Genomic DNA, 9,271 nt, shown 5'->3' with positions numbered 1-9,271 from the left:
ATATATATATTTATCTTGTGTGGTTGTATGAGTGTTAAGAAATGGAAACGAGTATCACTTAGTACCTAATAATGCTTTACTGGTGGAAGAAGGTGAACTGTCTTTGCTTTATACTGGAAAAAACTGCTGCTATTCAGTCAGTTTTTGGTGTATCTAGAAGCCAACAAAAACTAGCTATGGTCTGTTGTTTATACACTAAAGGCCAAAATAAGCATATTGACAAAAAATATGCAATCCGAGAAGCAGACTTATCTTTAAACATCTTGCGCTTCGTCATCTTCACGCGACCTACGAGCACAAGCCGCTAAAAAGACGAACGAAAGCTCGAATATACACATTCGCAGTGTAACTCTTACGAATATTTCCCGGAGAACGGAATTAGCGTGACAGAGGAGATGGCGTAGCATCCAGCCAAATGTTTTCTCTGAGTACTTGGAGATCACAAGCAGCGATGCTGCGGAGTCATCTCCAATGCAAATTGCAAAATTGCAACGCAGAACCTCCCACGTTTTCTCTTTCTTTCTCCAATTGTGTTTTCGCCTTCTTTTCTGCAATTTCTCCTTACTTTCATTTGGTGCTTTGACTCTCAGGCTTAATATTAATTAAATTGAGGTAGGAATTATATAATATTTTGCTCGTCAAACTTGATGCCATTAACTGTTTTCTGTAATTCCTTATATATTCGTTTTGCTCTTCGGGCAGTTCTTCAGTTATCTATTTTCCTAGTGATTTTTTTTACTTAATATCCGTATGGCAGTTTGTCATTTTATCCCTTTGATAGCCATATTGCGATTTTGATCATTTGTTCCCTGGACAAAAGGCAATGAAATTACTGTTTACTACCTACTGCTCTCAACGTGTATTGTGTTGCTATCTGGACCGTTACAGTAAAACTAAGAAAAATGTGTAAATTTTCCTTTTCTGTCACTACGAATGGAATATCGAGATGTTTACAGTACGCTTTTTTGAGACATTCTCGTTACCTTATTGGCTCACAAAGACTCAAACTGCTCATATATTTGCGTACTAATTTGAATGTAATATACAAAAGGTTTGACTCTGGTTCTTCTTGGAATTAAACGAGTCAAGAATAACTACGCATTCTGATCTTAAATCTTTTTTATTTCTTCATATACGACGATTTTTCGTCTCGTCTGAATTAGTAGGATACAAAGTCCGATAACGTCAGTTCAAGAACTTAATATTCTCATATCCGTATCAGTAATGATTGTTAGTCATACCGAATGACAAATAAGGCTTATTTTATTCGGGAAACTTACAAAGCCAACTTTACCTAATTTCATGACTAAAATAAATGGTTAAATTGATTTCTCTTTTCTTATAATTTTTATTGGAGTGACATTTCTTTATATCATAACTGCTTTGTTAATCAAAAAATTTTATATGCTTTTTGTGTAATGAATACGGTAAATTTCATCTATGCATATTATTCTTTCCCTTTCGGTTTTCAATTTATATCTCTCAGTTCACCTAGTTAACCATTCTTAGTTTTACTGTGTTACATTTCTCCTTTTCTTATCGCCTAGAATTTTCGTACAGACGGAACACTCGGATTTACTCCTCCCGATACAATCAAGGGTTAGTTTAGAAAGAAATTTTATCAGCAGCCATAAATCTGTTCTGCATCTCCAGGGATCTATGCTTCCTTCTCTCTCTCTCTCTCTCTCTCTCTCTCTCTCTCTCTCTCTCTCTCTCTCTCTCTCTCTCTCTCTCTCTCTCTCTCGTACACATTTATCCAAGTTAGCATTGTCAGATACTTCCATTAAGAGAGAAAGTAATGGTAACAGAGGGCTTGAAATTGGAATATAAAATTTAGACCAAAGACCAAGCGCTAGGACCTAAGAGGTCATTCAGAGTTGAAAATAAAGTTGAAATATTTAACAGGAGAGGGTGGAAAGCACGGTGGAAGAATGAGAACACGAGCGGAGGTATAGCAAAAGGAATGAAAGGGTTTTCAGGAGGGAGTAGACGGGAAGCTGCAAAGAACTAGAGAACTGCGTGAGGTCCACTGGCACTGACGGCACCGCCCTTTACGGAATGGAATGGAATATGTATTTGTTTGTATGGTGTTTTTACGTTGCATGGAACCAATGGTTATTCAGCAACGGGACCAATGGCTTTACGTGACTTCCGAACCACGTCGAGAGTGAATTTCTATCACCAGAAATACACATCTCTCACTCCTCAATGGAATGGCCGAGAATCGAACCCGCGACCACCGAGGTGGGACGCCAACATCATACCAATCACGCCACTGAGGCGCTGGAATGGAATATGTAATTTAGGCCAAAAGCCAAGCACTGGGACCAATTAGAACTGAAAGGATAAATCAGAGTAAAAAGGTTTGAAAGGTGTAACTGGAGGAAAACCTCAAAGCAGTTGCACTATGAAACAATTGTTAAAAGAGGTTGGAAAGTAAGAAGGAAGGAAGAGAACATGAAGGGAGGTACAGTAAATGAAATGAAAGGGGGTGCACCTAGGGAGCCGAAGGTACGCTGCAAAGATACTAAAGTAATATCTGCAGTGCACAACGTGATGTGCACTGACAGTACTAATCCCCCTACGAGGACTATCCTTTACGGGAACAGCATTTGTCGGTATAAGAGAGCGGTAAATACTAAACAAAGGTACATCAGTGGAACATTGAATGACTGAAGACTAAGCGTTCTAGGGCTAACTATTCAAATATTGCGCAATTATGTGAACTGCAAGTTACTAAACTATGATACTTTATGCAACCAGGCATCAGTACCCATATCTGTCTAGCGTTCTTAGTTGCCTACCTAGAAACTATGATACGAGATTTTCATTGTTTTAGATTTATATATGCCACAGTATTTGGAAATTCAAGATGGCCACCCTATCTTTTCTTCTTTGTGCTCTAAAAATTTACTGTTTTTCCATGGTAACAATAGAAAGGAGGACAGTGATATAAAGGCTATAATATAGCTTATATCAAACAGACTTGTGGAAAAAAGTAATAACTTATTAGGTCAATAACAGCATCAGCAGAAAACAGAAGAAGGAAAATGGATGGGTGGAAAATTTTGATGACGCAATGAATAGGAGATGTAAGGGAGATCAATTGATTTATATCATTATCTTGATAGTTTCCAGAGACAAAATACTTTCCTTCTACAAGGCCTGATTCTCCAAACCTGTGATTTAATTTCATGAGTAAATCAACCTGAAATTTTCAACTCGCCATCTGTGGACAGAGTTTCCTAAGACATATCCATTAAAACATTTTGAAAAGAATTTTTCTTGGGGTTGGTAATACAAATAAAGAAAAGCAGGATAAATGTTTCGAACTATCGAAACCTATTATAGAATCCGGTGGGATGCCATTAAAAAGTTTGGTCTTTGGCCAATTACCCACTGCTGCAAACCTTCCTTATCAAATCCTCGACACTGCCACCTTAAAATATCTATCAAGTTTGAAGAAATGTACGTGAAAAAAAATAAAAATAAAATAAATAAAAATTAATAAAAGAAAAGATGAAGCGTAATATTAATTTACGAAGGAGAAAAAATTACCTGAATTATCCTTCTTGTATTTTAAGTATGTATTAGATGCACCGGTTTCAGAAGTTTAAAATCGTCCCATATGCGTAACCAGGATTGGATTTAATTATTAAAACGTTCTCTGTTTTTCGTTGTAATGCAGTTCGTATTATCTATTCCTTTTTAATAACTCCCTCCTAAGACTGCCTACAGCCACTGATCATATTTACTGTCTAGTTTATCACGTACGGAAGCTTTAACCTTGACATTACAACAATCCTTGTCTTATATACATTCTCCAGTTTCTAATTCCCATTCTTATATTCTAAACAATCTCTTCCAAACAATCCGATTCCGATTTTCCTTAACCCATTTACTTCTGGGTTAACATCTCTTCATTAGTTTTATTTATACGACGTGTTTTTGTTTCCACCCATTATCTCCTTCTTATTTTTCCCTTTCGTAATCGCTGGCTAGTTATTTAATCATTTGATCCTTGGTTTATCTCATATATCTTGTCCATAAGTTTCTTTATAAATCTGGTAATTTTACAAAATATTTTTACAACAGTGTCCTCGTCTAGATATACTGTGAATGATTTTCCCCTTTCATGAAGAAACTGAATTTTCAGTTGACACACTTGAAAGGCTCAGCAAGGCATATCTTGTACAAAAACAGTTTTGTACAGGAATTGTACGATTGAAAAAATAATTATAATTATCAATAATGTTTGTTTTTATATTTTCTTACATTTGCCTCCATATTTCCTTTTCTATACTTATACTTACCTACATCCCAGTTAGGCCTAGTTGGATGAAATACATAAGAATAATTTCATTACACGAAATTGGACACTAAAAGGTAGAGTATTTTATCCTAACTTTTAACGCCATAGACAGAAAATATGAAAACATATTATGTAGGAAAATTAAAAAACAAACATTCGTTAAAATAATTATCAATTCCAATTATTGCTTCAACCGTAGAGCAGTATTGATTGTACAGTCCCAAGTACAAAACTGTTTTTGTACAAGGAATGCCCTGTAGAATCTTTCGAGTGTCTCAACTGAAAAATAATCTAAGAATGAGAAGAACATTCACGAATTATCCTTCATGGACAGCAAGTATGTGCTTTCAGATTGCATTTTCGCTGGACGCCCATTACGCTCAACATCATACATGTTTTCCTTTTTGTAATAGATTTAAATTTTATGGTATCATATGCATAATGCGCGTTGTTGTATTATTTTAATAGCGATACTTCATTTCATAATAAACTTTTTCTTATTTTTTTATTTTTTCTAATGGCATAAGTAGCCAGTTTTTTTTTTTTTTAAATGTAGGATTTGCATAAAATATGCTGGTAAAAGTTCACCCCTAACATAGACACAGCAGTTAACTGGGTAAATTCATTCAGGGACTTATTTGACAATAATTGTAGTTTACAAATGGCAGTTTTTTTTCCAATATTATCAGCTCCATTACCATCCATAGTACAGTTTTGTATTATGCCTAGCTTTTTCATCATCATTTTAATGTTGAAGCTAATAGATAGAAAAACAATATTTGATCCGCAGTTCTGTGTAGGCTGATAAAAGAAAAAGTTAATAATACGTGAATTGTAGGCAAGAATAAAATGTGCAAAGAGGACATGTGGGTTACTATAAGGAAAGCTGGTTTTCTGTTAGATGAACTGTACTGTCTATTGAAAGTAATAATAGATTGTTATATCAGAGACTAAAACACTAACAGAAGGTAACCAGCCTTCCCCCCCAACCCACATGCAATATAATATTAGGTTTCTGTATCAGCGTCAAAAAACACCAAAAGTAAGGTATCCAGCTTTAATTTCTGGAGTAGAAGTAACCATTCAAGAAATCTGTGACAACAAAACAAGTCAGTTACACACAGGTTTTGGAATAACCCATTTTAAAATTAAACAAGTATAAAATGCGCCGAAATTCTTCGGTGCAATTTAGCCCAAGCAACTTTAACCCAGGGCCCAGTGGTGGCATGTCCGATATCGTTGCCAGAAGAACGATTATGGCTAACTTTAACCTTCAATAAAATAAACAGTACTGAGGCTAGAGGGCTGCAATTTGGTATGTTTGATAACTGGAGGGTGAATGATCAACATACCAATCTGCAGCCCCCTAGCCTCAGTTGCTTTTAAGATATGAGGGCGTACACAAAAAGTGAGGATAGAAAAAAGTGCGGATGGGCAAACAAAGCCGGAACAATAGCTCTCTTTTCAGAAAACCAAAACGTAACTCGAAATATTAGATTTTCATCAAAACTCCCATAATGACGACGTACTTCCTCATAAGTAATTACTCGATCAATCTGGCGGAGGATCAATTAACTTCCCTGAACTTTCGTTCCTTCCTCCACAAAGGCTTTTATGCAAAATACTTTGCAAAGTCTTGCGTCCTCTCCACAGACTTCGCTTCGAGGAGACTTGAGACTTCGTACTCTTAATTAGATTCATCTAATGAACCTCACGGCAGGGAACAGGCTCAAGAAGACCCGATATTTGCTCCAGATGATGGAAAGCGGTGATGAATTAGGATGATAACCTCGTTTTATTGAAGTGGTTGTAATAATTGATTGTATTTGATAACAGGGAACTACTACATTTATTTTGGGTATTGTATTAACTGGGAAATTTTGTCTTCGATAACTCCATGATAATAATCAAATGGACCCTCTGTTTAAAACTAGAACGAAAGAAAGTGCTATTAAAATATCATCTTTATTTTCTGAATCAACTGCAATAAAGATATTTTGTGATTTAATCCCGATGGGAGTTGATAGGTATCACAGCTTAATTAATGGGAAAATATCAAGAGGCAGGATTTAATATTTACAGTTGTTACGCTCATGACTGGGGATATAAGTTGATCTGTTGGAGCTATGCGCTCTTATTTCCAACTTGTACCTTATGACTTATGTATTTGTCAGTGCAAAAATTGAAATCCTATGAGAGAGAGAGAGAGAGAGGAGTAGAGAGAGAGAGAGAGAGAGAGAGAGAGAGAGAGAGAGAGAGAGAGGATACTCATTTTATTCATTTCCGGGATATTTTTATACCAATGGCTTTCAGTATACCAGCAAATAAACTAAGCATTAGTTAATACTCAGCATATGTACAGTGGAATACATAGTGTGTGTGTGTGTATTAAAGAAATTATATATTGAGATATTATGGCTAGTGATTGAGAAAATGGAAATGACCTTTTGAACAACAGATATTGCTAGGATAAGCTATGTACCCTCTTGGCTTTGTCTAGTGTCAATCTGATCTTAATCTATTGAAACGATTTGGAACTATTTTGTCATTTAGCTTCATTGTTCACACATGCCGCATATGTGTATATTATTATTATTATTATTATTATTATTATTATTATTATTATTATTATTATTATTATTATTATTATTATTATTATTCAGTAGATGAAATATATTCGTATGGAACAAGCCACAGTGCCATTGACTTAAAATTCAATGTATATATATATAGATATATATATATATATATATATATATATATATATATGTGTGTGTGTGTGTGTGTGTGTGTGTGTGTATATATATATATATATATATATATATATATGTATGTATGTATGTATGTATGTATGTATGTATGTATGCATGTATATCACAAACGATAAGCATCAAATGTTGTTCAACATCAGACTGACTCGACCTCGGAATAACTTGCGTAGACCGCAACGCAATTTATAAGTAACAAGTGATTCGTCACAAGGGAGACTCGAATTTCCGAATAGTTTTGTACTTAAAATCTCCATCAACCCACCTCCACCATGATAACCGACTGGTACGTTTGTAACACGAAGCTATTTATGAAATTTTGTCACACACCATGACATTTTTTTAAATTCATGTACATCAAGATACAAAAGTTGTTTACCATAAAATTCCACCATCCTGGGAATAACAAGGTTGAGTGAATTTGATATCAAACGACGTTCTCCTTCGATGTATGCATGTATGTATATGTTATTCAGAGGCTGAGTCAATTAGAAACTAAAGGACATTTGTAGCTTTTGTGAATATAAAATTTAACAATTGATACCACTATTTAACTCAAATTATGGGGTCTATTTTGTAGGGTCACCTTATTCCATCGGATTAAAGGATATAATTGATAACAAAATTAATCTCTTGATTGTTAATTTGGCGAAACAGGGAACATTGTACGGTCGAAAATACAAGAGAAACGATCCTGATTGATTCATGAGGATCGAGTCACCAGCCCGGAAGCTCAATGTCTTATCGTGATTGATTGGCCACCCTGACGCCAAACATTAAATCAAGTAACCAATTAGGAATCGCCACTTGTCATGCCGTTATTGGTTGATGGAATTCTGTGGAATATGAAAGTTTGCTTTGATTTATAAGCATTTTGTCTGGGGACTTGATACAGGAATCAGTGTTATCTTCAAAGCAAGATTAGTGATCGTTGTTGGTTGGGAGAAAGAACGGGATGGGAATTACAGAAGAGATGGGAGAGGACGGGGGCCGTCTGGTAGAGGGTGATGGGTAAGTTGAAGGAGCAGAGAAAGAAAAAGGTAGGGGATAAATGTAGAAGGAGGGAGATTAGAAAGGGATTACGGAATGATATCAGAGTGTGGATTTATTTTTACAGAACTTCAAAAAGAACATTTCTGTAATGACTACGAAAAGGTTCCGAGAACTCTTAGTGCTGGAATATTTCTAGGAATACCAATTCTTTTCTTTTCATCACATCTTAGAGCTCTGCAACAAATTTGACCTTCCTCAGAAACTATCACTGGCGACGAGAAAAGAATGACAAGGTAATGATACTAAGAATGGATCTGGCTCTCAGAACCACCTGTAGTTCAAACAGGAAGCGGCAATTAACTCATCTCTGCTAATGACTTTTAATTATCGATTCCTAAGAACTCTGTGAAAGTCGGTAATTAAAACAAGCAACTTGAAAGCGTCTTCGAAAAGGATGATTATTATGTAGTTAGGTCATTTCTCTTCATATACTACAGGAGGAAGTGAAAGATAAAATTTACGCCATTTTTCCCCATTGATAAAGTATATATATATATATATATATATATATATATATATATATATATATATATTATATATATCTATATATATTATATATATATATATGTATATATATGTATATATATATGTGTGTGTGTGTGTGCATATTGTGTATACACACACACACACATTATATATATATATATATAGATATTATATAGGTAATATATAATATAAAATATATAGTATATATAGATATATATTGCCCACCTTCATTTTCATCCTTGGTTTCACATAAATTCTACTGGATTCATTTGTATTTAAACTTCTATTGTCTTCAAACGACACCCATCCTGCATGAAAAAACCTTCAAGAGAAAATGAGAAGCGGGTTTTTGAACTCAACACTTACCAATGCACTCATAAACGAAAATCGCTCCTATGCAATGAGGATTCTAGAAAAAAAAATTTCTTAAATAGCCATAATAACAACAGGTGGTGCTTTAAACAAGAGCAAAATGTAGCAGATTTCATATCGGGGTTAATCGCCACCACCATAGTCATCAGCGAATATAAATGAAGGTATTATCGTTAGCCATAATTTCAGAATCCTTCCCGATTTAAGGACTCGAGCGCCATCTACATCTTGAGAGTGATCGCAAAGGCGGCCGTTATCAGCCTCGTTATATGCAATTGGA

Source organism: Macrobrachium nipponense, chromosome 6 (assembly GCF_015104395.2).
Source record: "Macrobrachium nipponense isolate FS-2020 chromosome 6, ASM1510439v2, whole genome shotgun sequence".
Classification (NCBI taxonomy): domain Eukaryota; kingdom Metazoa; phylum Arthropoda; class Malacostraca; order Decapoda; family Palaemonidae; genus Macrobrachium; species Macrobrachium nipponense.
Note: the sequence above shows the minus strand (reverse complement) of the source record.